The 22,743-nt window shown below is 38.1% G+C and overlaps 2 long non-coding RNA genes across 4 annotated transcripts in view; one reads left to right on the top strand and one right to left on the bottom strand.

Moving 5' to 3' along the window:
* The window catches only part of LOC148113312 (uncharacterized), a 219,057-nt gene that overhangs the window by 131,560 nt on the left and 64,754 nt on the right, over positions 1 to 22,743 (bottom strand). The window lies entirely within an intron of this gene.
* The window catches only part of LOC117662306 (uncharacterized), an 83,850-nt gene that overhangs the window by 52,548 nt on the left and 8,559 nt on the right, over positions 1 to 22,743 (top strand). Inside the window, exons 2-3 of one of the 3 annotated variants that reach the window (XR_004590317.3) lie at positions 6,149 to 6,235; positions 7,234 to 7,306. This is a non-coding gene — a long non-coding RNA (uncharacterized LOC117662306). Of the gene's footprint in view, positions 1 to 6,148; positions 6,236 to 7,189; positions 7,307 to 22,743 lie in introns of those variants that run through there. The other 2 variants (XR_009621028.2, XR_004590316.2) reach the window with 2 other exon arrangements.

Genomic DNA, 22,743 nt, shown 5'->3' with positions numbered 1-22,743 from the left:
ATTATAAATGCTTCATTGAGTGAGGGTGTCTTTCCCGCCGCCTTGAAAGAGGCGGTGGTGAGACCTCTCCTCAAGAAGCCTTCCCTGGACCCGGCAATATTGGCAAATTATCGTCCAGTCTCCAACCTTCGCTTTGTTGCGAAGGTTGTTGAGAGTGTGGTGGCACGACAGTTTCCCCGGTACCTGGATGAAACGACGTATCTAGATCCGTTCCAGTCGGGCTTCAGGCCTGGGTACAGCACGGAAACGGCATTGGTCGCGTTGGTGGATGATCTCTGGAGGGCTCGGGACAGAGGTTGTTCCTCTGTCCTGGTCCTATTAGATCTCTCAGCGGCTTTTGATACCATCGACCATGGTATCATGCTGCACCGGTTGGGGGGGTTGGGGGTGGGAGGCACCGTACTACGGTGGTTCTCCTCCTTTCTCTCCGACCGGTCGCAGTCTGTGTTGACAGGGGGGCAGAGGTCGACCCCGAGGCCCCTTATATGTGGGGTGCCACAAGGATCGGTCCTCTCGCCCCTTTTGTTCAACATTTATGTGAAGCCGTTGGGCGAGATCATCCGTGGTTTCGGGGTGGAGTACCATCAGTACGCTGACGACACCCAGCTGTACATCTCCACCCCGGACCACCCCAACGATGCCCTTGAAGTGATGTCCCGGTGCCTGGAGGCCGTACGGATCTGGATGGGGAGAAACAGGCTCAGACTCAACCCATCCAAGACCGAGTGGCTGTGGTTTCCGACATCCCGATATAGTCAGCTGGTGCCATCGCTGACTATTGGGGGCGAAGTATTGGCCCCCACGGAGAGGGCTCGCAACTTGGGTGTCCTCCTGGATTCACGGCTGTCTTTAGAAGAGCACTTGACGGCCGTGACCGGGAGGATTTTTCATCAGGTTCGCCTGATTCGCCAGTTGCGTCCCTTTCTGGATCGGGACTCGTTACGCACGGTCACTCATGCCCTCGTCACCTCCCGTCTGGACTATTGTAACGCTCTCTACATGGGGCTCCCCTTGAGGAGCACTCGGAGGCTCCAACTGGCGCAGAGTGCGGCCGCGCGGGTGGTGATGGGAGCGACGTGGCGCTCCCATGTAACGCCTCTCCTGCGCGAGCTGCACTGGCTCCCGGTGGTCTTCCGAGTGCGCTTCAAGGTTTTGGTCATCACCTTTAGAGCGCTCCATGGCTCAGGACCTGGTTATCTACGGGACCGCCTGCTACCACCAATAGCCTCCCACCGACCAGTACGCTCCCATAGAGAGGGGCTCCTCCGGGTGCCGTCGGCCAAACAATGTCGACTGGCGGCCCCCAGGGGGAGAGCCTTCTCTGTGGGGGCACCTACTATCTGGAACGAGCTCCCCCCCGAGATACGGAGGATTCCGGATCTGCGTACCTTCCGTCGCACGCTGAAGACGTTCCTATTCCAGCAAGCCGGCCTGACCTAAACTTCTCCTCTTTTAAATGGGAATTTTAAATTTGGTTTTAAATTATTGGGGTTTTAAATATGGTTCAGCCAAATTTATCTAACTTGTTTTATTTCTATTTTAAATTTTGTATTGATATGTTTTATTTCATGGCTGTTCACCGCCCTGAGTCCTTCGGGAGTAGGGCGGTATACAAATCTAATAAACTAAACTAAACTAAACTAATTACAAACAATGTCATGGCAGAGTAGCAACAATAGTGTATTGGAATATCTATAAGAAATACCATTTGCCTGTAAGCAAGAACTGGTGAGACCACAACATATACAAAGTTATAGAAAATGAAGAAACCAAAGTGCTTTGGGACTTTAGAATTCAAACACATAAGCACCTGCCACCCAGCATCCTTAGACCTAACGATTATTGCTAAAAAAAAAAAGACAAAGAAGTATGAATAGTGGACATTGCAATACCTGGAGACAGAAGAAAAAGTCCTGTAGAAAATAACTAAATATAAAGGCCTGGATGTCAAACTTTTCAATCTTGTGATGAAACTTTAATTATTATTAAAAATCAACATCTGATTATTCCAGGTTTGATAGGTGAGCAAAATGCCAAATCTAGTCTCAACATCTGGCTGACAGTGAAACTAACATAAAATATAGTAATAATATCACAAATTTATTTTAAGGTAAAATTGCACAAATAAAAATAAAGCAGTATTTGGAGCAGTATCTGACATAGACCTTTTGCCTAAAAATATGTTTATTTTTATTTGTGCAATTGGTTTCTCCATTTTCTCTACAACCATACTATAAGCCCAAAATGGGACATGATGTATCTACATATTATCTTATCTTCCTTAATGGTCCTCCAAATCTGGAATGGGATGGATAAGAGGTATTTTATGGTTCATAGAAAGTAAATTTAATTGCAGATGGAACTAAAACAAACTACTTTGATTTTATAGGATTTCAGTGCAAGTAAGAAAGAAGAGTTTATCTATCACATGGAAATTGTCAGTTGTGTCTATAAGAATGATTATTATAGCTTCTCTATAACTTTGATGCTCTTTCCTGTCTAAATAAATACTTCTGGGGTTCAGTTATAAAGTGCTGATGCATGCAACTTTTAAATTTTTTCATCTCTTCTCAAATTCACATGAGATATATATAAAATGCTTTAACAGCATCAAACTTACTAGCTTTCCAAATTTTAGATTGATGAACTGAGAGTACATTTATTTGGAGTCTTGGGACTGGTCCAAGTACAAATCTTTGGACAAATTGACTTTATGGGCTTACCCTGCATGTTCTTTGGTGATAGCAGATGCTCACTTTACTGATTACCTCAAGCTTGCTCTAATCAGCAGGTCAAATAGAGTGGTTCCTTGCTCTTTTCAGCCAACTTTTTTTTCTCTTCTAGTATCTTTAAATCTCTTACAGAATTTGGAGGACTCGTGGAGAATATATCTTACTCTTTTCCTTCTTCCATCCATGTTTTTACGAATATGCTCTGCATTGTTGCTTCCATTAATAGCAATGACAGTGGCGATCAATGGCTTTAAAAGAGATTTGTATGAACCACAAAGAGTCAAATGCTGCCTCTATGGAGATAAATGTTCCTTTTGCTCTGCTGCAGCAACTCACAATAACACACCTCCTGGGGAAAGGTTTTACTCTGTACCAAGTTTATCACTTAGAGGGAGCATGACTTTAGCACTTTTCCAGGAGGAAGCACAGCCAGCCTTCATTTTACAGCAGAAACTCAATGGTACAAACACTTTGTGAAGGGAAACTATTTGTTACCTGCTGAATGTTGCAGCTTGGTCAATTCTCCTTTGCCTGTTCCCTCTATTTATTTATTTTTATCCCATATTTCTGCCTGCTAAGATCCCAAAAGCTATACCTGACATCTGGGCTTTTTGCCAGTTCCCTCCAATTTCTTGTCAAGGTATATGTCAGTCCAGTGAATACTTTTCAGATTCTTTCAGGGAAAAATTGAGGTCGCTATCCTGCTACAGGTATGGATACAGACTCATAGGGCTTATAAAACAGCTTGAGAAGAAGCCTTTAGAGCAAAGAAGTTGTTGTAAGCTAAGTGGAATAAGAGTGAAATAAAAGAGTAATGATAGAAAAGGCCAGACAGGAATGAAAAGAACTCTAGATACTGTGAGGTGTAACCCTAACCCCATATGCTCCAAAATCAGGAATTATGATCTTATTTGATTAAATGTTATAAGTAGTCATCTAGAATGAACTACAATCAAATAGATGGGAATATCAGTTATAAAAACAAGTAATAATTATATGGGTTCTTGAATGTCTGAATGGTTATTTAAAGTTAAAATTTATCTCATACCGATGTTATCAACTTCTATGGAAATCAAGTCTGCAAAATTTCAGGAAAAATTAAGTGCTTTATTTTTTATTAGTTTATTGATTTATTGTTTCTTGGCTTTATATTATTTAAGGAAAATTCATTCCCTAAGAAAACAGTGATGTACCATACTTCAGATGAATAAGCTCTGACCTTTATGCACAAAACCAATAATTTCAAACTGGTATTGACCCAAAAGCATATAATATTTTTTCTAAGCAATTGATATGCAAACAATATACAGCACACATTTGGTTCTCCCTAAAAATACACAAAATTTCCAAAAAAATTAATCCAATCTGAGAATGGGAATAATCTATTTCCTCCTTACTTTTTCACGATTTGTGTGGGCAAGTTTTCTCTATTTACATCTATATCTGCATCCATTTATCTTTGGACAAGACAGCTCTTTTTATTACAGATAATGAATTACAGTTTTAAATAAAGTATGTTTTATTCAACAAGCATTCAAGCTACAAAAATGAAATGGAACGGGACTGAAAACTGCCAAACAATGGCAGAAAAAGTAAAACTTCAAATCCAGCATTTTCAAGCAAGCACGTAATTCTCTGCTCTGCTATATCCCACAACCAAAAATAAAAGTATTTTGTTTGGGAACAATCTTGTTCCAAAAAAGAAAGCTAATGTAAATCAACCAATCAATTCTATACCATTTCCTTTCCACACATTTTTACTATATGGAGAGCTTGAAAATAAATCAATCTAGTTTTAGAGAAAAGCACTTCATTAAAACCATTTCCCCCCCATTCATTCATGTCTAATTCTCTAAGACTGCCTGAACAAATCACTGCAGTTTTCTTGGCAAAGTTTTTCAGATGTGGTTTTCCATTGCCTCCTTCCTAGGACTGAGAGAAAGTGACCGGCCCAAGGTCACTCAGCTGGCTTTGTGCTTAAGAGGGCACTAAAATTCAGGGTGTCCCAGTTTCTAGCCAAATATCTTAACCACTACACAACAATAGCTCTCAATAAAACCATAGATATCTCCTGATTTAATTAAAACTGGAGAGTCAAAAATTGCATGATTTGATTTAAATCCGTTTTTCAAAATTGGATAGAAATTCAGTTTGATTTAAGTCACTTCAAGATGATAGCTGAGCTGAGCTGCATTTGAGTTGTCAAGATATGTAACATTATACCAGAAGGGCAAAACTTTTCAATCGTCCACATTGAAAAAGCTGACTCTAAGGGAGTAAATGACCTAAAGAATGTTAGCCTTGCCACCCTAAACAAGTTCTATAGGCAGAGAATTTAATGAGAAAACAGAAAAACATCCATAATAAATAATAAGCAAAACAAACCCATTTTTTTTTATATCAAATTCATTGTTGATGAACAACAATCTTCAGGAAGGTAGTTAGAGTTTAAGCAACTCTTACTTCAGGGGATAGGCTGTTCTAAGTATAGGGGTTCCAGCAAAGAAGGAACATTTCCTGGCCTTAGCTTCAAGACTGTAGGCTGTAAAAATGCATCAAGACTGTATGCTGGCAGCTTTAAATATGTTGCCTATAATGCAAACAGGACACAGATGATATGATGTGGCACAAAATGTTTATTCACACTCCCTTGGGAAGAAATACACAGTACTGTTTTAAATTTATCTTTATAAAATCTTTATCTGCAGCACACCGAAGCATTGCCAGATTTAAAAATTCAGAGATTGTGGGTGAAGCCAGTGGTGAAATCCAATTTTTTTTACTACCAATTCTCTGGGTTTGGTGGGCATGGTGACGCTTGGTGGGTGTGACTTGGTGGGCGTGGCAGGGGAAGGATACTGCAAAATCTCCATTCCCACCCCACTCCTGGGGGGAGGATATTGCAAAATCTCGATTCCCACCCCACTCTGGGGCCAGCCAGACGTGGTATTTGTTGGTTCTCTGAACTGCTCAAAATTTCCACTACCGGTTCTCCAGAACCTGTCAAAACCTGCTGGATTTCACCCTTGGGTAAAGCACAGTGCAGTGCTTTTCATAACACAGAACCCTTTGCTAGGCGGGATCTCCTTAAACCAGCAAGCTCCTAAACTGTATGCTGCAGAAAAACAATACTGCAATATTATTCAGGCTAGATACCTGCATAATCTTCCCTTCCTTCATTTTCTGATATGAATTTACCAAAATCATTTAAACATTCATAAATAGGATGAATAAATTGTTTCAAAAATGACATATGGGATAATGTAAAGCTGATGGATCACCTATTTTTAGAAAAATGCCAATTTCTTATGAGAAATGAAGTACATAAAAGCTGATGAAAAACCTGGCTCTCCTATTCATAACCAAAGTTACCTAGGGATTTCAAATGTGATTTCTTTCTTACTTTACTTCTCCAGACTTTGCTAGAAATGGCAGTTCCGCATCAGATGTGATCAACCACTTATTAAACTGATTCCACCCTGGAAGAGAATTATCCAGCAGAAGTAAAACTATTATTATGTCTGCATGAATTGCAATTTGAGTATGTTTCCATCAACCAGATCAACTCATTAACTCTTCTAGAAACAGACAGTTGGTAAAAATTCCACTCTTATAAAGGAAGAGCTACAGAAAACATGAATGAGATATGGGGAAAAAAATCTCTTTTCCCAAGATTATTGCTGCCACACAAAGTAAGAGGCTAGATATACCAATAGTCTAAAAGCCATCTACTACATTAAGTCTTCTCTATTTTAATAAACATAATGTGAACAGAACCATAATCCTTGACAGTATTGTTGTTAAAAGTACACCCTGAGCTGCGGTGGCACAGTGGTTAGAGTATAGTACTGCAGGCTACTTCTGCTGACTGCCGGCTACCTGCAATTTGGCAGTTTGAGTCTCACCAGGCTCAAGGTTGACTCAGCCTTCCATCCTTCCAAGGTGGGTAAAATGAGGACCCAGATTGTTGGGGGCAATAGGCTGATTCTGTAAACCGCTTAGAGAGGACTGTAAAGCACTGTGAAGAGGTATTGAAGTCTAAGTGCTATCGTTATTGCTTCTGACTTTTATATGGGTTGAAATTGAAATATTAGAACTGATTCTAGATAAAGGACAATGTATTATATCTGGATTAAAATTTGCATTTAAAGGCATCCACAGGTGTTAACATCCCTCAGATATACACTTTTAACAATTCACATCTAGTGAATCCTCCACTTCATTCTGAAGTCATAAAGTCAAATGCCATTTTTATTTGCTGTCAGCAATATGAACAAAATTACAATAATCATCCACCTGAATAAACCAAACAACCAGGAAGCCCACTCATTTTCATTTCCATTCTCCTCCCTTCTCTCATTTTCTCTCTTTCTCATTTAGCAATAATAGAAAAAAATAAATAAAAAGTTATGTAGGCATTTTAAAAGAACAGAGTACTTCCTGTTAATTTAATTCAGTCAGTGATTGTCAAATTGCACCTTTCACAACTGTACAACCAAAGGACTTAAGGTTACCCTCTGAGAATGCCTGAGGAGATGCAATGGGAAGAAAATGACTCATGAAACCCAACAAAGGGGTAAAGGGCTCCTTCAGTCAAGGAAATAGGAGGAAGCCTGCAGAGAAAACGTCACTTAATCTGTGATTGATGTAATACTGACGAACAGAAGTTAAGGCAAGTCCTATATTACTATTTATTTAATTATTTATTTAATTACCCTTTCTTTTTCCCTGAAGGTGAAATATTTTCAGAGGCATTCTGAACAGACTTCTGGTTCATAAAAATCAGGGTTTGCTCAAGGAGAAAACAGAGGAGGCATTCATAAGTATTGGAACAGAAGGATGATATGTATTTGAGAAAAGATTTTTTTAAAAAAAAAAGATTAAATCCTCTTCCTGGCAAAACAGGGAGGAAATATAGCCTTTCCAAAAGAAAAAAAAAGGTCAAAAGATAATATAGCTTTGAAATATTGAAAAAAAAAATGAGCCCCAGTTTTCTTTCTAAATTTAGGAGATAAGGTTTAGTGTCAACTCGCAAAGCATCCCTGGCCTGCTCTCAAGTTGCCATAGGCCAGGGGGGATGGGAAACTGGCAAAACTGTACAACAGCAAAAAAAAAACAGGTACACATTCCACGCTTATCTCCCTCAAGGCTGTATCCCATGGATACCTGCAGCAGTCAAAGGGGAGTGACCTCTACAACCCGCAAAATTGCTCCGTTGGCAAATGTGATTGATGACACACCCTGGGGGGAGGGGGGGAAACAGGGACATAATTGGAGCGTAAATTACGTAGGGTAAGAGCTGGCTTCACTTGGGAACGTGCCGACATGAAGCTCCTAATAAATACCTAGATTTCTTTTGAAGCTTGGCTCAAGACTCATGATTTAATTAGGGCATCCATGGAAACCCTGACATTTAGGAGATAATATATAGGAGATAAAATCCTATATAATGAATTGGCATATTTTACTGATGAATTGGCATATTTTAGAAATGTTTCTTTTCTTTTAAATAATGCAATAGTTAATTATATAGTGTTTATTAGAGGATATTTTCTTGAGGGATAGAAAGTAAATTTAAAATAAAAAAAAGCCATTCATGTCTTTTTTCAAAAATGGGCATTCTTCTGCTGTCCGGGGCCTCTAATTACATATTTTATAGGCAACAATCCCAAAATTAATGGAGCCATATCACAAATGTATGCAGGACTGAGTGAAAAATGCACTTGGAGATGGTGTCTTTTCTATTTTAAACCATGACAGCCTGTTTTTGAACGTACAGTATTATATACATCAATACAACTATTTTTAACATGATTGTGAATATCACAATACAGTTCCCAGCCTATTTAGCATATCAAAATAAGATGTACATTTGGAGGGAAAGGTGCTTTTCAATATGTATATAGTGACCTATTTTATAGGAAATTTGGATTTCAAAATATGCCTTAAAATATTTTAGCCTCAGGCACTTCAAGCGTGACAGAACTTTGAAAGACAATATCATAATGGAATGCAGTACTGTTGACAGAAGCTTTATGATGCATTAGCCTTGGTTGAAGGCTTTACCTGGATTAGGATTAGCTTTTACTTTTGTCCCCGATGTCCCCTCACTGATGCCCTATATTGACACCCAGACCATGATTGCTTGCAAAGAAACCCTCACAAGCAGCTGCTCATGAATAATGAAGGATGCTGGCTGGGCATGCAAATGCCCAAACATTAGTTCCTTCTACATAAAGGTTCTGTTGCAAACCATAACATAATTTATTTCCTGACCATTTTCTCCTGCCACAAAGGAAGGCTTTGTTTTTCTCAAAGCTTTATTATTTATTTAGAATTTTAGGAGGTTATTTTAGAACTTGTTTTGCTCTTGCTTGATGGCTGGGAATGCTAGTGTTGCTTCTTCTTTTTTTTGGGGGGGGGTCACTATATTTCTTCTTTACCTACCAAGTCTCTGATTTGAAAAACCCCATCTGAGGAGTTCTGTCACAATATATTTTCTTCCAACTTGTTAAAGAAAGAGAACCTGAAAACTTCTGAAGAGTTTTGGAAATGAAGACAGGACACTCACACATATACATGCATCAACTTGTACCTGAGTACAAAAAAATAAATAAATACCATATTCTACCATGAAAAATCTCACCAGGCATTGATCTTTAAAAATCACAAAAAGAAATGTATTATAAAATAGCTTTTATAAAAGCAAAATAATATTCAGCACTGCTATGCAAATGGGGATGTGGAACTTTGGGGAAATAATATCAAAAACAACTCTAAAAACATAATCCCGATTCTGCTTCAACACAATAAGGCCATTATGTGTGAATTACACAATGCCAGAACTTTATTATGAGTGTTATATACAGATCAACATCTGCTTCACACAGTTTATGATATAGGACGTTAAAATAGATGGCTCCAGAGAGCTGGTGACAGCTGCAGGATAAGCCAGATAGAGCTACTTGAACCCAGTAATAGCCCTTAGAAGGGTACAGGTATATCGCTTTACAGGTTTTTTTGTTTTGTTTTGCACAGAAACTATTTCACTATTCTAATCCTAAATCGAGGTGCTATTCAGCAGGTTCTGACAGGTTCTGGAGAACTGGTAGCGGAAATTTTGAATAGTTCAGAGAACCAGCAAATACCACCTCTGGTTAGCCCCAGAGTGGGGTGGGAATGGAGATTTTGCAAAATCCTTCCCCCAGAAGTGAGGAGGGAATGGGGATTTTGGAGTATCCTTCCCCTGGAGTGGGGTGGAAATGGAGATTTTGCAGTATCCTTCCCCTGCCATGCCCACCAAGCCACGCCCACCAAGCTACATCCACAGAACTGGTAATAAAAAAATTTGAATTCCATCACTGTCCTAAATGATGACATTTTACAGGACTACAGTAACTTATTGCTTCATATGATTCAATATTGTTAAATACTATTTATTTATTTATTTATTTATAATAAAATTGTCTATATTTTGAAGATTTCAAATTTACTATGTTCTGGAGTAGACTATTCTAAATATACTTAAGAATTGAGGGATTAGACAAAGGAGAGTAAAGGGTTAGTGTTTTAGATAATTTTCACCGAGTGTACTATAGTCAGTTTCTTCAACATCCTACTCCATGAACCAGTAATATCCACACACTTGGATGGCTTTGAAAAAGAATCAGAAAAAAATATGATAGTTTCAATAGTCACACAAGCATATATGACCTTCAGTACAGTGATATCTCATTTGGAAGGAATCTGGTAGGAGGATGCTACTTTGCTTGCTTCATTTGTTTATCTATTGCATTTGTAAAGCCACTATGAGTCTTTCACTTGCAGGTTTCTCATATAACTAGCAATCACCTGGGGACCAGAACACTGGATCAGATGGGGCTTTTTGCTGATATATACTGGACATAAACTGTTTCAACTCCTACCCTCAAAACGACGCTACAGAGCACTGCACACCAGAACAACTAGACACAAGAACCTTTTTCCCCGAACGCCATCACTCTGCTAAACATCTGACGGCTGTAACCAGGGGGACCTTTTATCAGGTTCGCCTGATTCGCCAGTTGCGGCCCTTTCTTGATCGGGATTCCTTGTGCACAGTCACTCATGCCCTCGTGACCTCTCGCCTTGATTACTGCAATGCTCTCTACATGGGGCTCCCTTTGAGGAGCACCCGGAGGCTCCAACTGGTCCAGAACGCAGCAGCGCGGGTAGTGACGGGAGCAGCGTGGCGCTCCCATGTAACACCGCTCCTGCGTGAACTGCACTGGCTCCCGGTGGTCTTCCGGGTGCGCTTCAAGGTGTTGGTTATCACCTTTAAAGCGCTCCATGGCATAGGGCCTAGTTATCTTCGAGACCGCCTACTGCCACCGACGACCTCCCACCGACCCGTGCGCTCCCACAGAGAGGGCCTCCTCGGGGTGCCATCAGCCAAACAATGCAGGCTGGTGACCCCCAGGGGGAGGGCCTTCTCTGTGGGGGCACCTACCCTCTGGAATCAGTTGCCCCCTGAGATAAGGAGAATCCATGACCTCAGTGCCTTCCGCCGTGCCCTTAAAACTTTCTTTTTTCAACAAGCCGGGCTGGCTTAATTTCTTTTTAAGGGTTTTATTAATTGTTCTGTTTTGCTGATCGTTTTTAATTAACGGGGCCAAATCTATATATATTTTTAAATGTGTTTTAATATTTGTATCTGGTGTTTTTATCTGGCTGTTCACCGCCCTGAGTCCTCAGGGAGAAGGGCGGTATACAAATTCAAAAATAAAAATAAAATAAATAAACAAATAATTCCCTTAACACTGTCAAACTAGTTACTAAGTCTGCATTACTATTAATCTTCTCATCATTCATATCACCCATCTCCTCCCACTTATGACTGTATGACTGTAACCTTGTTGCTGGTATCCTTAAGATTTATATTGACTGTTTTCTAATAGGATTTGATTGCTTATTTGTTCCCTATGACTATCATTAAGTGTTGTACCTTATGATTCTTGGAGAATGTAACTTTTCTTTTATGTACACTGAAAACGTATGCACCAAGACAATTTCCTTGTGTGTCCAATCACACTTGGCCAATAAAGAATTCTATTCTATTTTATTCTATATATTAGCACTCTACTCAAGATTGAGAAATGGAGATGAGTACCACCCCCTAAAGTCCGCTACAATTAACAGAGTACAACTCACAGGGACTCCTTTACCTTACTCCTCAAGATATAATATCAAGGATGTCCTACAAACATGAACCAAGATGGTCTTTTTTTAAAAAAATAAATCTGGTCTTAAACTCCTAATTTTTTTTAGTACTGATTACAATTGATGTTCACTAATTAATCAGAGTTTCATTTGATTAAGTCTTCTAATTGTACAATGCAATCCTGACTATAATGGGCCCAAGGCATAGATTCAATGTTTAGAATTATTATTTTATATTTTATTTTAAATGCATAAAAATCCTTAGTGCAGAGGTCTTCATTAGAAGTGATATTCTCAGTGTCTTACATTTTGGTTTTGGTTTTCATATCCGATCATCATCTAGGACTGAACGAAAAGCCCTCACATAGGAAACTAGCATAAAATTGAAGAATCAAATGCTTTACTCTTCCAAAGTGGAATGAGAAGCAGTTAAGAAAGGATTTGGTTAAGCACCGAAAAAAAAAAATCATCACAGATACAAATCACAACCAGCGATACTGTAATACTGTTTTCCTTCTGACATAGATAATGGGATAAGTGGGCATGCTTAGAAATCACTGAAAAAGAAAAGTCTGAAGAGATGAATTGCTCTTCATGAAGTCAGTGTTCAGGTTATTTTCTACTGAGGTTCCTGCTGACATTGGCTGGGACTATAATGGTAAGCTTCTCTGTAGCTAAAATGAATCAGTTTCCTATAACACCTTTTTTCAAAGAAAAGTCTGTAGTGCAGAATAAAATTCGCCGCTAAATATAAATAAAAATGGGGCCTGGGTTTCTCATGAATTATCAGAAGATCTTGGGGTAACGAGCCTAGCTATTTAAGGGACCTTTTCTCTGTTATGAACCCATTCAGCTGTTAAGAGATTTCTTTTGAAAATAGATCTGCTGTTAAAGATCTATGTTTCTTGCATGTATGACAATCCCCTGTATTGTTCTCACACTATGACATGCATTCTCTCAGAAGTTGCATGTAGGCTCTATTCAAATGCTATTTTTTTTAAAAAAAAAACTTCAAATATCAAATGTATCTCTTACTTTAGATGTTTAATTAAATAATGTTAGGACTTATTTTACTGTTAATTTTATTTTGTGTTTTACTTTCATATATTCTGTTGTTACTTTTTAATTTTTTGTTAGCTGCCTTGAGTACTATCAAAACAGTTAGGCAAGACACAAATAAAATCAGTCAATCTATCATATTACTGTGAATATATTGACCCAGTGGGTAGTAGCTGCAGGAAAAGGCAAATCCTGTGCTGAAGATCATTATACATCATTTTATTGTTTTTATAAAAATCTAAGGTACTACCTCACCTAGACTATGTTTTTGAAATGTTATACATTTGGAAGAGGTTAACTAGAAACATCAAGAGAGTATAAAAATCCATACTGACGAATATTTTTTTAAAATGTTTTAGTTTAAAAGTTATAGATTGGGGAAAAAAATAAGCAAAATGAGTGAAATCAGTTTTATAAAATTATACATGATATGAAGTAATTCAGTACTAGTTATAATACTAGAACCAGTTGTTTTAATGAAACTGAAAGGAAATTACTGTACAAATGCCCAGATAAATAATGCTAAAGCCAATGGTTTGGCTAAATGCATTAAGATGATCACAGATATATTCAAATCCAGGTCTCAATTAAGACTATCAAGGTTCTATTGTTAAGGATATTGTTGTGTTACCAACCAGCAGAGTAAGCACACAGAGAAACGGTACTGAGAGCAATTAATACAATACATACAAACTGGTTTAACAAAGCTTTTACTTTGTAGTGAAAAACAATTGCATAGTCTTTTAGTCAGTCCAAGTCTTTAGCCATTCAAATCAGTCCGAAGTTACAGATATCTTCTTACCAGACAAACAGCAGTAATTCACGCTGGTAACAAATCACGATGGTAGCATATCTATCCATGTCTTCACACACGACAGTAACAGTTCCAATCAACAGTTCCAGTCAAGCAGCAAGTCAAGCAATGATGAGAGCAAGTTCAACAATGACTATAGCTCGGCTTCCTTCTTATATACAGTTTACACTAGTAATTATCCACTTAAGATAAGTGAAGTCAGCAGTGCAATGACTCAACAGTACAATTATGATAATTGCAGTCAGCATTCAGTCAGCAGTCATTAGTCATTACAATGACTCAGCAGTACAATTACTCAGCATTACATTTAAAGTTACATAATACATTTAAAGTGATAGAACACATATATTGCCTGGACAACTTGTTAGATTTACATCATATCCTAACATTTATGATGATAATACTTAACATATATACAGTATTATTAGATACTATATTATCCATATAAATTAATCTATATTTTGAATTGAAATATTTTAAATAATTCATTGGTTTTACATAAATGCATGCATTACATAAAAGTAATTAACAGTTTTATTTAAGATTTTGAACGAAGGGAGCAACATCTTTTAAGCATACCACCCATTCAACTAATATGCAAATATTCCCTATTATCCTCATTATTATAAAAAAAAGATTTAACTAGTAAACAAAATTAAATGATTTCAATATAGTAGGCAAGCATTCTATAAAATATCTTTCCATTTTTACTATGCTCATTTTATGTTTGGATTATTTAAAGAAATGAAGACATTGTTTTCACTGTAATTAGATCTTGGATGACAAAGACTCAGTGTGGTTAACTTACCATTTAACTCTGTATTCCTCTAGTTTGATCTAGATTTCTTTAATCTCACATTGTGGCCACTTACAGGAGATATTAACCGTGATATAGCTGGATGATTTTTCTTTTCATTTTTTAAAGAGCCATTGCTAAAGATTCATGTGGAAGAAGTTATATAATCTGTAAAAAATGAGATTTAGCAGGACCAGAATTTAACCTTCCCCTTTTAAAACTTTTAATGGCCTCAGGAGTAAGTACTATTTAACTAGTCAACTCCAAATCTCCTATGAACATGTCTTCTGTAGAAGTATAATATGGCTTAAGAGAGTGTCCAGGAAAAAGAAGTAATTATTTTTAGAAAGGCAGTCTGCTATTTCTAGGACATAGACTAACTTTCCACCAATAATTGGTTAAGTTCTCTCACTGGTGGTCAGTCACAATTCTTTTGAATTTGACATGAAGAAAACCTGTTCAAGCTTGCCAGGGGCAGCTCTTATTGCATGCAGATAATGTATTTTATGTATTATCAACCATGGATATTTCATTTCCTATATTTCCCTAAGCTTTTCAATCTTTTCCATATCCATCAGTGCTATCTCAGGATCTATATTCTGTATTTGATTAATTTCCTATACAGACTGATTGGAATTCATCAAAAAAAGCACCCTTAAATGGTGAGATTTTATTTCTGAGTTTTACTGTTCAAATTAACAAGTTACAAAATTCAATTTGACAGCAACATTTTCAGACTAAAGAACTGCCAATAATGGTACTGTCTCGCTAATAGATACCAAAGTATGCTTTAAGTCTTTCGTGCTGGGTAAAGTTTCTAGCTAGGCTGTTCTTTTTTTCAAAAACACTCAAATGAAATAAATTATATGCCTGATACTATCAAACAGATTGGGTTATGAATCTCAAAAGGAAAGAAGACAAGTGTTTTGTGTGGCATAGAAGCCTAGAGTCTATTCCAATTGGATTCATACAAACATTTTTCATAGATTGTGCCAAGATAATAATAGAATTTGTTTGATTTGGATGTGACATAGTATATGAATTCAGCTATTGTGATATGTAACCTATGCTTTATTCCTTAGATCAATATATGAACTCAACTGTTATGAGATAAACTTTCATTCAAGGAGGTTTAGAAAACATGGCTGAGCTGACTATGGCACGGAAGAACACGAAAAGCTTCCTCTCCTTTTGTCCTGCTAGAAAGTGCATGTGTAGATTACCCTTAATAATATACATCAGGCTGGGGAAAAAATCCTATTAAAAAATCCTACAACTTTATGGTTGCCACAGTGTTATTATTAAGTGCTTAGAAAACATGCCAAAATGTTTTGCAAAATTTCTCATTTATCTTCCTACAACAACTTTATCATGCTGACATTTTACAATTAAGGAACTGAGGCAGAGAGAAAACTACTGCACTGGGGAGACTATCAGTTTATATTTATGGCTTCAGTGACATTTGAAGTCACATACCCCAGGTTAAAAAACAAAAACAAATCATAGTGGAATACAGTAGGGATGCATATGGTAAACCCACCCATTCTATGACTGTCTACTCAGTATGGCATGGAAAGTCTGAATTTGTATATACTTATAGGCAGGTTTTTTGTATTTTTGTTTTTTGCTTTAATTTATATGCTGCCCTTCTCCGGAGACTCAGGGCGGCTTACAATGCATTAAGCAATAGCCTTCATACTTTTGTATATTTATACAAAGTCAACTTATTTCCCCCACATTCTGGGTCCTCATTTCACCTACCTTTGAAAGGATGGAAGGCTGAGTCAACCTTGAGCCTAGTGAGATTTGAACTTGCAGTAATTGCAAGCAGCTGAATGTTAATAACAGTGCTTTAGTCCACTATACTACAGGCTCTTGTAAACTGTTAAGCTATGATCACATGGAACACTGAATTTCATTCAGAATATTTTTGGACATCATGCACAAAGCCAATAAAACCCCAGCTCCTCCTCAATTCTTCAGTGGGAATTAAGTATATTATATGTCTTCAATCATTGTATTGTCTTTCAAGGCAAACATATTTGTGAAAAATCCTGTGACTGGTTATTTGAAGTGCCACCAAAGTTATTCTAATGGCCCTTTCTTACTGAATTAGCAAGATTAACTCAGCAGTTCTGGATTTTAATGTAAAAAAGTGTCACAACCAAGAGTTTTCAAGAGCATTGACACTCCTTAATTAATATTTAAAAATTGGAGTCCTTAATTAATATTCAAAAGTTGGAGATATAGAGGAGCTCCAAATTGTTCTAAATGCACCTTGTTAGTATAGACCTGCTCAGAAGTAGTTTAATATTCCTGAATGACCCTGTTTGTTCTAGAAGCTCTAATCAAAATCAACCATATTTACATAGAAACCAGGGGCTTCTGGTCAGGGGTGAAATGCTCCCAGTTCCGACCTGATCACCCAATCTGTAGCGATGATGGCAGGTGGTTCGGAGAACCGGTAGCAAAAATCCCTGCACTCCCCCCACATGCCGAGCTGAGCCGTGCGATCATCAGAGGCTTTTTTTTTTTACTTTTAAAAGCATTTTTTCTATAACCTCTTTGCTGAAAAAATGCTTTTAAAAGTAAAAAAAAAGCTTCTGATGATCGCGTGGCTCAGCTGGGATCGTCAGAGCCTTTTAAAAGCATTTTTTTCTGCAACCTCTTAAGGTTATAGAAAAAATGCTTTTAAAAGTAAAAAAAAAAAGGTGGCCATGCCCACCCAATCATATTACCCCCACCACCAAGCCATGCCCACAGAACCGGTAGTAACAAATTTTAGATTTCACCCCTGCTTCTGGTGTATAGCATTCTGTTACAGAGCAGTCAAACCAGAGGTGGTATTCAGCTGGTTCAGACTGGTTCAACTGAACCGGTAGCAGAAATTGCGGGTGGCCCCGCCCACCTGCCCACCCGCCCCGGCTCTATGCCACCCTATTTAGGCACATTTTTGAGGCAGGGTGCATGTGTGGATGGTGCGCACGCCAGCAAAGTGCATGCGTGGAAGGCCGGGCACATGCATGGATAGGGGTGCACTCACATTTGTGAACCAGTAGGGAAAGTAAGTCAATACCACCCCTGAATCAAACTCTGAGCAACTTTTTAAATACCTTGATGTTGAATGCTTTGTGTCCTGTATCCATACTTGCTATGATTACCTTCATCTCTGAATTGTGTATGTTTCTTGCCCTTCTAGGTAAACCTTTGCCAGGCCACCTCATACTTGTTCTCCCTGTTTTATTTTCACACAAAGTTTAGTAAACTTCATGTGTTATAGGCTGAGGGAAGAAGGAACGTTGGGTACTTTAGAGGTCCACTCCTAATAGGCCTACAAAACATCTAGGATAATTCTGGGGATATACAGTCTCAACCTGTATGTAAGAAAAAAATGTATTTTCATTAAGTACCTTGCAGACCCAAAGGGCCTCCTATATATTTATTTTTCTGTTTATTTTCCCCACCTTTATTTATTTTTAGCAATTCAAGGCAGTAAACAATACTCCTTCCACCTCCTTTTCTCCCAGTTTTTTTTAAAAAATAATTTCAATTACAGACTTTATATGATATCATTAACTTTAAACAACGGAGGAATTCTCTAAAGATAGCACATTTTAGATTGGAATTCATCCGTTTCAGACTTCATACTTTGACAAAAAAAGTGTATTAAACCATAATTTGGTCTCAAGCTAGTAATTGAGAGAGTTGTGTTTCACATATGTATGCAGGTCACTTGCATGAAAAAAATCTGTAACATATCAATTATGTATTGGGAAGCTGCTCACTGTGTCTCCCCTCATCTAGTATTAATATAAATAAGTAAGTCCTGAGGTTGATGAATATCGCCAGGAATATGCAAACTTTCACAGTCATATCTAGATATTTATCACACTGCGGACTTTTGCAAAGTTCAAAGAGAACAAAGAAATTGCATTTGGATTCAATATAGAAATTCAAGATTAATTTGACAGGAAAGATAAGAAATCAGGATATATGGCATACTCGGGGTGGGGGGGAATATGAAAAAGCAAGCAAAAGAAAGAAGGGAAAGTAGTCATTCAAGATGACATACAAATTGCAGAAAATCCTTAGAGGATATACAATTAATAGATTGCATTTTTAATGAGATCAATTGTTTATAGAAATTTTTGTGGCTATAAGTCTAATTTGTTTTTTTTAAGTTCATGGACATCCACATTATGATCATGACTATATATGTGTGTCTGTGTCCGTGTCCGTGTCCGTGTCCGTGTCCGTGTGTGTGTGTGTGTGTGTGTGTGTATGACAAGCATTATTCAAACATTACGAGTTAAAAGGAATACATTATTTTGTTTATGACCACATAGACTTGAACAGTAATCAGTGTCCTAATAACTGTTCTTCAGAATTTCGGAAATCCTCCTAAGCAGATGTCTTCCTGCTTTCCAGCAATTTAAGATAATTCTTTTTTAGTGCTTCTGCCCTGTGAATTCCACTTTAGTGGGTATAGCTATCACTGCCCTCTAGTGGACCACAATTGATTCTTGCTCCAAGTCTCACTGATAGATTTCATGGCTGTGAATTAAACATGTGGTAATAAAAAAGACTAGGTGCTTTTTTTTTTTTTTTTTTTTTGCACAGAACACCCTAATATCTCTATAGTAGAGCGGCTAGAAACTTAATTTCTGTATTTAATTGTCACAGCTGATAGAGCAAAAGTAACTGAAAAGAAACCCACTTGAGAAAGCTAATCTTTTGGCAGAGGTAGATGGCAGGAAAGGCACAGTTGTACAGCTGCACAATTTTGACTTGCACAGCTGAAGAACATTCAGGTTAAATCCATTGTGAAAATGCAAATTTTCTAGCCAGCAAACTGATGAGGATGGGAGGCAGAGTACACTCACAATCTACAATCTTGCAATTCGGAAAGCACAATAAACAATTTCCATCATTGCTTTATCCACTAAATATAAGTTAGGAAACAGACCCCTCTGGATCTAAATTGGGCTATAAATTAAGGGCAGTGAGCATAGAGCAACCTTTCTTAATATGATGTTGTAAATATAATTCCCAGAAGTTATAACACAAGTCAGTAGTCTGTGCCCTTGTCACCATCAGCAAGACTGTACCACTGAGATCTGACACCAAAATGGGCATTTTCTTTATTTTTTGTCAGAACTAAGGATACAACTGGATGGCTTATTAGAAAGCAAACCATTTCAATTTTTACTACTTAGCCCCATCCCTGAACTAGCAAAACTGTCTGACCTTGTACTAATAACAAAACAGCTGGATTTCAATTGCCCAGTTGCTGGTTCCCCAGGAAGGTGATTAGTAAAAGTGAATATGGGAACAGTTTAGTGCCAGTTTGATGGCACCAGGCTAGAAACTGTAAGACTATGGGTCCCACTGTTGCCTTAGGCATGAAGCCAGATGGATGATTTTGGGCCAGTCTCTCTCAGCCTAGGAAGCACTCAATGACAAACCTTAGCAAGAAAACAGTAGGGACTTGTCCAGTCAATGGCCAGAATTAAGACTGACTTAAAGCACCAATAAAGAGAGTGATGATGGGGAAATGGAAGTGTAATTGGTATCATGTCTGTTGCAATGTGTTAACACAAGGTTTTGACTTACATACTTACATCGAACATTTGGTTGTAAGTACAAAAGTTTGGAGTTTGCATAATGGCATTGCAAAACATGTTTCATCATAAGTTTCATCATTAAAATATACAGTGTAGCAGATAGTTATGGGAAATAGAGTTGATATGGAGATAAGAGATAAAGAAATTAAGACATGTATCTGAACAGATAGGTAGATAACATGTGTACTAGAGCAAAGAAAATGATACATTCAACAGTATAGCCATTCATATGTGATATCATGCTAGGGCAACATTTATTTATTATTTATTTATTTATTAGTCCAATTTATATGCCGCCCTTCTCCGTAGACTCAGAGCAGCTTACAATGCATTATAGCAATAGCCTGCATACTTTTATGTATATACCTGCTTATTAGGGCTTTCGGCCGCCCCTAAGCGGTGTTGTTCTATATGAAGCTGGCTTATTGCCCCCACAATACTGGTCCTCAATTTACCTACCTCGAAAGGACGGAAGGCTGAGTCAACCTTGAGCCTGGTGAGATTTGAACTCGCATTAATTGCAGGCAGCTGGCAGCTAAGTGTTAGCACTTAACAGCACTTAGCCCGCTGCACCACCGAGGCTCCTACATCATCATTGTGAGTGTTACTAAATTTTTGTGGAAAGAAATGAATATCTGGTACTGGAGCTGGTAGTGATAAAAAGTAGTATAGAGCAAAAGTTGCCATTTTCTAATTTATACTGGTTAATTAATTCTCCATACTTTCAGAATATAGGCTTCCAAGCCCCACATGTAAATATGTATGCATGTTTAATCTTTGTATGCACTGATGATAGATAGATAGATAGATAGATAGATAGATAGATAGATAGATAGATAGATAGATAGAAAGATAGAAAGATAGAAAGATAGAAAGATTTTTGCATCATCCCACCACCAATATTTCCTGGTTACATCGTTCAGAGAATATATTTTTAACAGCATATCATAGCATAGCATAGCATAGCAGCAAAGAATTTCAGGCTTATATACTGCCCCATAGTGCTTTACAGCATTTTCTGGGCAGTTTACAATGTAAGCATTATTTGTATATTGCCTCCCACAATCTGGGTCCTCATTTTACTGATCTTGGTAGGGTGGAAGGCTGAGTCAGCCTTGAGCCCTGTCAAGATCATACTCTGGCCTGTGGACAGAGTTTGCCTACAATACTGCTCTTTAACCACTGTGCCACCAGGGCTCCTAATAAACTTGTGGTGTCCAATTGTCCTTTGCTATACATGACATCATTTATTTTCCAAGTCTAGCCTTCTTTTCAAAACACCAAGGACCATCCAGATTCAAAACCAAATGTGCCCCATTTTTATATTAAAATATTGAACCGCAAAAGAACAGTAGTATATTGTATGCTCAGATTATTCTTCTTACCAGAGCAAAAAGAATCCTCTATCTCAAATGAAGTAGTCTGTCTTTCTCCTTATTAGGCAAACACTAGTTAAGGCCTATAAGAACTGTGACCCAGTCAGGGGCACCATGCTGTTTTAAAGCAAAGCTGATCACTTCTGAGTCTTTAGCAAAAATTTAATGCGAGCCTTGCAGCATTAAGACGCATGTGGTACTTACTGTCTGTTAGTGAACCACACTAGTCTAATAAAAACAAGTTTCAGTGATTTGCAGAAAAAAAAATAGGCATATGTAGTCCAAAATGCATTCCAAAAAGGTGATTGAGCTTATATCCAAGTCAGTATGCAGAGGACTGCAAAAGTATTAAACTAAGGTCTCATACAAGGGGTAGACTAGATACATAAAATCTGAACAATACAGTTTTGCTTCTTTGAAAAAAGCTCCGCCACTTACTCATGGATTTCTCTAATTTAGTAGTATGTTCACTCAGCTTTCTTCTTACCCAGAAATTAGGTGAGCAAATCACAAATTCTTGTGAGAAGGAAGCTACCATAATAACAGTATTCTTTTTCTCATTTAGTTTGTTTTTGTATTCAGAAGACAAAATAGGTACCTCTTCAGAGAATGGAGGCACAATGTAATTTGGACCAGCATGTAATGGCTTCCCCAGGTGCTGGCTCAGAAAGCAAGGAAGAGCTAGTTTCAGGGGGTTTTGGAGTGGAATGTGGAGGAGCATTGCAGAGACGCAGGAGACTTCATACTCAAAGTGAATGGTGAGAGCAGGAGGAGAAGCTAGAACCTAGGAAGGGCTGTTGGTGAATGCCTGACTGAAGAGGAGAGAGAAGAGATGTAGCTGCAGCTGGGAAATTTGGATGACCATCCAAAAGTGCAGGGTAAAGAAGGGACAGAGCTGCAGTCAGTTAGTGAGGATGAGAAAGAACTGCCTCCTCTTCCAGATCCAAGGGTACACAGGGCTGAATGTACCAAGATGCAAAGGAGGTTGGTGAGGCTATTCACAAGGAGGCAGTCTCACCCCTCCTAATAAGCTGCACTAGCTGGCAGCTACTTAGCCCAGTGTGTGGGGTCAAACAACTCTGGAGACACCCACCCATTTCCTGCTGTGTGTATGCTCTGACTTTGTGGTGCCTGCTTTCATGAT

This window comes from Pantherophis guttatus, chromosome 5, assembly GCF_059756535.1.
Source record: "Pantherophis guttatus breed Tessera chromosome 5, ASM5975653v1, whole genome shotgun sequence".
Taxonomy (NCBI): domain Eukaryota; kingdom Metazoa; phylum Chordata; class Lepidosauria; order Squamata; family Colubridae; genus Pantherophis; species Pantherophis guttatus.
The sequence above is the reverse complement of the archived record's forward strand: the minus strand, read 5'-3'. Positions and strand labels throughout refer to the sequence as shown.